The following is a 9,423-nucleotide window of genomic DNA, read 5'->3' as shown; positions in this document are numbered from 1 at the left end:
CCCGCCGCGCACGAGGTCCCGGGCAGCCCGTGGGCCACCAGGCCAGGGCCAGCCTCCCCTTCCCCACGTGCCTGGGGAACAGGAGGCAGAGGGGGATGGAAGAGAAGGGAAGGAAGAGGAGGAGGAAGGGAAGAGAAGAAAGAGAAGGGGGGAAGAAGGGAGGAAGAAGAGGAGAAAGGTAGAAGGAGGGGAGGAAGAGGAGTCAGGGGCAATGGCCAGTCCAGCTGAGGGAGGAGGGAGACGCACACCTCTAAACACCTGCAAACCTCTCGGCCGACTTGCACCTTTTCCTTGTTTGTACGTGGTGCTGAGGATCGAACCCGGGCCGCACGCATGCCAGGCGAGCGCACTACCGCTTGAGCCACATCCCCAGCCCAACTTGCACCTTTTCCAATTCTGCAGATTTTTAATGGCACAGGGATATTAAAATGACCAGGCTCTACAGCCCAGGAATGCCACTGTGATTCAGCTTTAGGGGTCCTTTCCCCAAGGAGGAGCTGGCTGAGGAGTGAGGAGACCAGAATACTGGGTCCAGGTCAACTGCTGGCTGACCGCAGAAGAAAATATGGAGTTGGCATATCTGGGTACAATTCTCAGACCTTTGTACAGGAAAGACCCACTTGAGAGGCCCAAGCCAATCCTAAGGGAGAGGAAGTAGGTCCTGCAATGAATAAACACACCCCTGACACCCAAACTCAAGGATCCCTCACCTAAGTGGCAGGGATCTTTCTGGCCTCTTGTCTCCACTTTTCTCTCAAGTCAGATCTTGGACACTGACCCTGGCTGCAAGCAGAGGCTGAGAACAGATGGGAAAATCCTAGTGCAAAGCTGCACCTGAGAGCCACCGGTCATTCACACTGCCCAAGGTCAGGACCATCTCAGCAGAAGAGGAAAGGAAGGGCTGGAAAGGACTTCAGAAACCCCTGCTCCTCCAAAAGGGGTACACAGGCAGGGAGAAGGAGAGCCTCCAAGGCAGGGAAAGGTGCTGGGAGGGGCTGAGCCAACAGCATGCTGGGAATCCCCTGCTTTGCCATTCCTGGGATCACCCTGTAGCCTGGTCCTGGAGCTGCAGCCACCAGAGGGCACTGGCTTACAGGGTGGTGTTTTTTCACCCCAGGCGATGTTGAACTACTTACTGGCAGGCAGGAGAGGGTGGGCTGAGGGAGGCTGGTAGGGCTGGCCATGGAGGAGTGCAGCCCAGAAGGGACCAAGAGTTTGCCCATTCTCACTGGCTTAAAAAAAAAAAAAAATGAAAAGAGTATAAATAAAAGTCCCAGAAACTTCCCATGGCTCATGTGCTTCTGTGAAAAGAATGGGCAACTGGATACTGGTGGTGGGGTCCCAGACAGGCAATGGGGGAGGTAGTGGCTTGGATCCCAGGAGGAGTCAGTACTCTGGGTCTGCCACTGAAAGTTTCATGACTGGGGTCAATTTGAAATCTCCATCTCTCTGGTACATGCCAGGGACTGTCCTGGGTGCTGATAAACCCTTGACTAATTAAGTGGGGTTCTCTGACCTCCAGGAATTTCTGTTCCTGGTGGGGGAAATTATCTGTGGGAGAATCAGGTTCCAGAAGGAAAAGATAGTGGGGGAGAGCCTAGAAGCACTAACATTAACTAGACACCTGCTAATTTCTCCCAGGTAGAGTAGAATGTCTGGGTATCTTGCCCTTGATCCACAAGAAACTTGGAAGGTAAATATATGCAAGGTAAATACGATGCATGCATGAGAAAACTGAGGCTCAGAAAGTTCCTAAACCAGCTCACAGAAGAAGCAAACTCAGAGCTGATTCCAAGGCCCTCTGACATCCTTAATGGTTCCAGAAAACAGAGGGAATAAGACAAGAAAACATAGATTGTTTTTAGCCTCTAAACTTAATCCCTGACAACACTACCTGCTCAGGAATCAGTGTCTCCCTTCACCAAGTGAGACAGAATGGCACTTATAGGAGAGGAGCCTAGATCAGTATACTCCTGGCCAGAGTAGGCTGGGCCTCCACAGACCCCAATGAGAAGCCCTTTGCTGACACAGTCTTCCTGAGGGAGGTCCTACTGTAGCTGCAATAGGAGGGATGTCAGCCACAGAGGACGCTAAGACTCATCACAGGTCTTAAAGAAGAGAAAACTCAGTGGGATCCAGGCAATGCACAACCCTGACTGAGACTGGGGAGGCTGTTGACAACCAGGTGTGAAATCATGAAGCAGGTATGGAGGAAAATGAAAGTTACAAGAAACAAAAATGTGTTTGTTGCATTTCCGTAAGCATACTATCATCTTAACTACTCTATAATAGTCATAATGCGTGCACATCTGATTCAGGTCATTTGGGGTCAGTATTAAAACAAGTCTGGGGAAAGATTTTCCCAGGACACATTTGCTGAGCTAAACAAAACCTCCTTCAGTCTCAAAGTTCTGGGACACCTACCACTGGGACCTTTGTCTAAGAGACTCCAGCCTTCCCTGCGGTCTTTTCTGACTCCTTTCCTTTAACTGCCTTTCATAGGCAGCCAGAACATAGGCATCAAGCAGAAAAGAAGCGCTGGCTCCATTTCACTAATTATTGTGCTTACACTTATTATGAAAACTAGCTTTGAAGCTTGAAGGAGGAGTAGAGTTCAAGGTGAATGACCCAGATTATTGAGGATATTTGGAATATCTTATCCTCTGTGGGTGTGCACATGTGTATGTATTGCTGGAGAAAACACAGGTTCTCTTACTTTGTCCATCATAAAGAGACATAAGAGAGCCCCTGCTTTTATCTCTGATGATAGGCATGGCTTCTTGTATGTTCTGAGTCAAACTAACGAACAACAACAACAACAAAAATAACACCAGAACTTTTTACAAATTCATTCGCCCTGTAGTTCCTCCTTCCACATCATGAACATTTCAGAAACGAGGGAAAGAAACTGACTCCTGTGCTCTCAACAGCCGTGGAGTCTGCTATGATGGGCATCTCAATAAAGTTCAAAAAATCTGTGAGCACAGATTTTTTTGCCATAGCTCTCACTTTTGTATTTTCTGATTAGAAGACTCTAGGACATTTCTTCAGGAGGTCAGCAGTGAGATAGGCAGATGTCAATATCTTATCAATTTCGGAATGGCCATATCCTGACAGCAACAATCAGAAGAGAGATCTCACTCCTGGTAACTCCTCCTCATACTCGGTCCACCCAAGGATTTGACTCCAAAAAACTGCTAACCCTGCAATGTGTCATAGCGCAATGGGGTCTGTTAGAACTGGGCTCAGATCACTGATCCACAGTTGCTGTATCATTGGGTTTTAACCTCTGAGCCTTAGTTTGCTCGTATGTACTGTGGAATAAGTACTTTAAGCACCTGAATAAGTACTTTAAGGACCCTGAAAGATTTCTGTAGGATTCCAATGAGTGTGCCTGGCTTATACAGACCAGGAACAGCAATTCTGTATCACTCAAAGAAGATTTTGGAAGCTGCTATAGTTTGAATGTTTGTGTTCCCTGAAAAATTCATATGTTAAAACTTAACTTCCAAGGTGATAATATGAAGAGGTGGGGCCTGTGGGAGGTGATTAGGCCATAAGGGCTCCACCCTTATGCATGAGATTAGTCACCTCATAAAAGGGCCTCAGGAGGCAGTCAGGCCTTTTGGGCTCTTCTGTTTCTCTGTCATGTGAGGACACAGCATTCAAAGTATGATTTAAGAAGCAGAGACTAGGCCCTCACTGGACACCGAGGCTGCCAACACCTTGACCGTAGACTTCCCAGCCTCCAGAACTATGACAAATAAATTTCTAAACTTCATAAATTACCCAGAACAAGTGGACTAAAGACAGAGGCTGACAGTACTGGGTTTAAGTCTCGACTTCACTAAGTAGTAACTGGGTCATTGTGACCAAGTCAGGTTAACTTCTTTATATCCATTGTCCTCATCCATAAAATCAGGCTGGTAAATCAGTTCTACAACACTGATAAGATCAAATGAAATCATACACCAAGTATCAGATAGTATGGGCACTTAAAAAGGAGTGCACCCGACTCTCTCCTTCCAACTCTTGTCACTGGTAAGCAGCAGAGCAGTTCTAAACAGATCTGCTCAAGAACAGGATAAGTGGATTCAAAGTCATAGCTCCCTGTCCCTGTCAGTCCTCCAACGCTGGCATGTCAACCACTATTCAGGAGGTTGTGGAAAGACTCCATGAGTGACCAGATTCATTTTCCAGCAAAACCGCTAAGATTTTGAACTCTAGGGAAGAAGTCTAACCAGGTGCCCAAGGCCAAATTCAGAAACTGTAGTGTGCCATTTGGTAGGGTGAGCCTGGCCCAATGAGCTATTTCTGCCATTTCCCCAGCCCAGTCCCTGTGCTCCACACAGTTTCATCACCTGCTTGGCCCCTGAAGTCCTCTAGGCCTATACGCCTTGCTCAAGACCTTGTAATGGAAAAAAATCATCCATACACACAGCAGTGGCCTCATGTGAGGACCCATCAGAAATGAAGAATATCTTGAGCCCCATCTTAGAATCAGCCTGTATTTTAGCAAGATCCAGCTGGTTTGTGCACACATTGCAGAGTGAGGGGGTCCAGAGTGAACGACTGTGACTGTGTGTGGACAGCACTCCTCTTCTCAGAACATAATTACAAAATTGTTAGACTGGGACTAAGGATGTACTTCAGTGGTAGATCACTTGCCTAGCATTTAAGAGACCCTGAGTTTAACCCCTAAAACCAGAAAAAAAAATATTGTTAGACTGATATGGATGGATATAGGTAAACATATAGCATCTGTGACCATATAACACACAGTTGGTACCCAACCGTAAGCAGAATAAGAAGAATCTTCTGATTCCAGGTGTGGTCGAGCACACCTATAATCCCAGCTACTCAGTAGGCTGAGGCAGGAGGATCACAAGTTTGAGGTCAGTCTGAGACAGCAAGATCCTATGTTAAAGAAATTTTAAAAGGGCTGAGGATGTAGTCCAGTGGTAGAGTGCTTGCCTAGTATGTGTGAGGCCCTGGATGTACATTGGTTTATATTGATAATGGAGATTAAGTCTTCTGAGGATAAGGAAATAGCTATCATAGGCCCACTCACTACTCTCCCAGGTAAGGCCTGGAGCTGTGTCAGGAGAAGACAAGTCTCCAAGAGGCCCATGATTAGAGACACTGGACAGTGACCACCAGCAGTAACTGACAAGGAGAAAGGAATTTCAGAACATAGCCTAATCCAGAGAAGGATTTTCATGGGAAAAAGTATCTTGCTTTGAACATCCCCTTCCCTGATGATGCTCAGATAAAAAAAAAAAAAAATGGTACCAAATAGATAGCAATTCTACTGTTGGGATCACATCACTTCAATTTGGCTACAAGGATGGGTGGGGGGTTCGTGGAGGAAACAGGTGGGCAGATGAAAGGATTTCCCAGAAGAGGCGGTGGTCCTGGGGAGGAGGCTAAGGGATTCCCTGTGTCACCTTATCCCCAGGATCCAGAGCTTGAAGGGAGCCATCAAAACAGAGTGCCAAAGGGGCATCTGTTCCCTAAAAGGCAGGAGATCCAGGGCCCAGGGAAGACTCTGGCACCTTTTGAGAGAGGGGTTCTTTCCAAATGCTTCGCTCCCCTTTACTGGTTTATCTTCCAACACTTGTGGGTGATTAGTGTCCCTGTTTTCCAAATGAAGATGCAGAGAAATTGGCTGACTCACTCCAGATCCATGAATAGTCCCAGTGATTCTGCTCCTCTCCCAAGAGCATGCTGTGTGGCTGCACCACACTGCTGTCACTGTCACAGCGTCCAAGTCCACTGTCACTCCTGCTGTTACGCCCAGTGAAGGCCAATCGGACATTTGTAACAAGCTGCTCAAGGTGCTTTCTTGATCTTCTTTAACAGTCACAAATCCATAGGAAGTAGCCACTGTCGTTACTCCCACTTCACAACTGTGGACACTGAGGCACAGAGAACTCACCCTAGGTCACCCAGCTTAATTCAGGTGGAACTTGGGCTCTTGCCACCATAAAACCACCATAATGAAAAGAAAAATGAAAAAGAATAAATTTCTTTTTTAAAAAAAAGAGTGAGAGAGAGAGAGAGAGGGATAGAGAATTTTTTTAATATTTATTTTTTATTTTTCGGTGGACACAACATCTTTGTTTGTATGTGGTGCTGAGAATCGAACCCAGGCCGCATGCATGCCAGGCGAGCGCGCTACCGCTTGAGCCACATCCCCAGCCCAAGAATAAATTTCTAAATAGCCAGGCACGGTGTTGCACTTCTGTAATCCCAGCAACTTGGGAGGCTGAGGCAGGAGGATTACAAATTCAAGGTCAGCCTCAGCAATTTAATGAGGCTGTAAGCAATTTAGAGAGATTTATCTCAAAACTAAAATTAAAATTTTTAAAAAAGGGCTGGGAATGTAGCTCAATGGAACAGTGCTCCTGGACTCAATCCCCAGCTCTTAAAAAAAAAAAAAAAAGATTTAAAAAAATAGAACTGGACTCAGTGGCACATGCCTATAATCCCAGCAATTCAGGAGGCTGAGATAGGAAGATCACAAGTTCTAGGTCAGCCTCAGCAACATAGCAAGCCCTCATCTCAAAATAAAAAATAAAAAGGCCTAGGGATGTGGCTCAGGGGTTAAGCACCTTGGGATAAATCCCCAGTACAACACATACACACACAAACAAAAACCAGATTTAAAAAGTAAAAATAAGGACTGGGGGATGGTGTCTTCCTTTGAGAATCATCTATTCAAGCTTCTTGCCCAGTTTTAAATTGGGCCGTTTTCTTCCTATTGAATTGTTTGGATTCTTTATATATTGTGGATATTAAACCTTTATTAAATGTAAGGACTGAAAATATTTTCTCCCAATCTATAGGCTGTCTCTTTACATTGTTTCCTTTGCTGTGCAAAAACTTTTTAGTTTGAAGTAGTTCCATTTGTCTGTTTTTGCTTTATTCATTTATTTATTGCTTTTGTGTCTGCACTTTGGGAGTGAAATAAAAAAACAAACAAAAAATCATTGCCCAGATCAATGTCATATAGTTTTACCCCTACATTTTCTTCTAGAAATTTGATAATTTCTGATTTTATATTTAAATCTTCAATCCATTTTTTAGTTGATTTTTATACATGGTATGAGATAAGATTTCAACTTCATTCTTACGCATGTGGATATCCAGTTTTCCCAGCACCATTGTTAAAGAAACTGTCCCTTTCCTATTGTGTGTTCTTGACACCTTTGTTGAAAACTGTCCATATGTGCATGCATGGGTTTATTTCTAGACTTTCTATTCTAGTCAATATGTCTATTCTGGTCAATGTGTCTATTTTTATACCAGTATCATGCTGTTTTAATTACTATAACTTTGTAGAATAGTTTGAAATCAGGTAATATGATACCTTCAGTTTTATCATTTTTGCTATAATTGCCTTATCTATTTGGTTTGTGTGTGTGGAGGGGTGTTCAATATGAATTTCAGAACTGTGTTTTCTATTTCTATGAAAAATCACATTAGAAATTTGGTAGGAAATACATTCTTGTATATTATTGCATTTGATTATCAGACTATCCATCAGATTTTCTTTTTCCCAATTTGAAAATGAAAAAAATGAGGTCTACAGTACTGAGGAGATCTGTCCAAGGTCAATAACTCTAGCGGATGAGACCAGGGCTGATACCTATGTCTTCCAGCTATAATTCAGGACTCAGTCCACTACCCAGGCATATAGAAGCTCCAAGTCTACAGAAGACACAAGAAGACTAGGTGAAATCCTCTGACCAAAGACACAATGATCAAATGTGTTTGGTACATTTTTATAGCAAATATCCTCTTTCTTATTGTTGTTTCTGTGCCTTCATAGTCGACTACCAGTATCCCTGGCTAGAGCAGGCAGAGATATCCATTTGGGCAGTTTCCCAGATTTGCCCAATAATAGGACTTGTTACATATTTAGATCCCTGGGGACCTTCTTGGGTATTCAGATGGAGAGGGGTGGGGATGGAATATGCCTGATTAACCAGGTCCCAGAGCACACAGCATGGGTAAATTTGGGAAACAGTGATTTTAAAAATCCAACTTAATTTAAATCCACCTTTTGACCCTCCCTTTCCCTTGTAGAATTGCTTGCAACTGACCTAAATTGAATTCTGTAGCTTTACCTTCTCCAAATGATAAAAATACAAATGGCGGCTGGGGATGTGGCTCAAGCGGTAGTGCGCTCGCCTGGCATGTGTGCGGCCAGGGTTTGATCCTCAGCACCACATACAAACAAAGATGTTGTGTCCGTCAAATACTAAAAAATAAATATTTAAAAAAAAATACAAATGGCCCCAGAATGCAGCAAGATGGAAGCAAAACAGTAAAGGATCCAGGTACTCTTCCTGAGGAAGGATGGATACATGACAGGGCCCGCAGCCTTCCTGCAGCCAGATACCTCAACTGTGGCTGAGATACCTGTGGTAAGGTCTAATATAATAAAACTAATGTTGAGATACACACACACACACACACACACCTCAGTTAATCTCTACCAGGGAATTAAATCACAGATTGGGTTAAGACTCTCACAACCCAATCGTTTCTCCTCTGAACCTTCTTGCATTGTGTCACATGTGAGATTTTGGGGGATACCTCACATCCAAACCATAACACAGAATTAGAGAAACAGAGAAAGGGGAAGGGTTATGGTCCTACTATTCTCTTCAAGGGCGCACTCCCAGTAACCTAAAACCTACCACTAGGCCCCACCATTAAAAGTTTTTGCCACCTCCCAATAATGCCATAGGCCCAGAACAAAGTCCTCAATGCCTGGACTTTTGAGGGACACTTACCCAAACCACAGCACCTCCTTTATGATCTGCCATATACTATTTGGCTGAGAAGGGTCAAATTGGGGCAGGCTAGAATAAAAGAAGTAAATAGTAGAAAGAAGAAAAAAAGACTATAATTATAATCTGAAAGCCTTGTGTTAAAGTTCCACATACCTTTCTTCCCCAAGCCAGTTCCCTCTCCCACATCTGTCACTCTCCAAGTTGATTTTTCCCTAGGTCATTCCCAAACTTCTGAGAAATCTACAAATCTTCACTCACAGCCTTAAAGTTACTAAAAATTCACCCACTTATACAAATTTCCATATGCATTGGTAATTATCACACTAACACATGTATTTTTAGTAGATTGAGCAAAGGGAGATAACAAAACTTATAACATAGGGTACTCCCAAGTTGGCCTAAGAATTCTGAGAATTGCCAGACCACCATAAATGAACTTGTGATCACCACTGTGATGTCCTCTCCACAGATTTACCCCTCTCCAAATTTCCTTTCAAAGTTTAAGACCTCAAAGGCAAGTCTCTCTCTCAAGACAGCCTGCATTTCCCCATGAATGTAGACTTGTTGCTTTCCTAAATAAATATCCATCCATGCCTCAATATCTGAAGCATGCTGAAAT

The sequence above is a fragment of the Spermophilus citellus genome (genome assembly GCF_964194105.1).
Source record: "Spermophilus citellus genome assembly, chromosome: 16".
In the NCBI taxonomy this organism is placed as follows: domain Eukaryota; kingdom Metazoa; phylum Chordata; class Mammalia; order Rodentia; family Sciuridae; genus Spermophilus; species Spermophilus citellus.
This window is presented reverse-complemented; position numbering follows the sequence as displayed.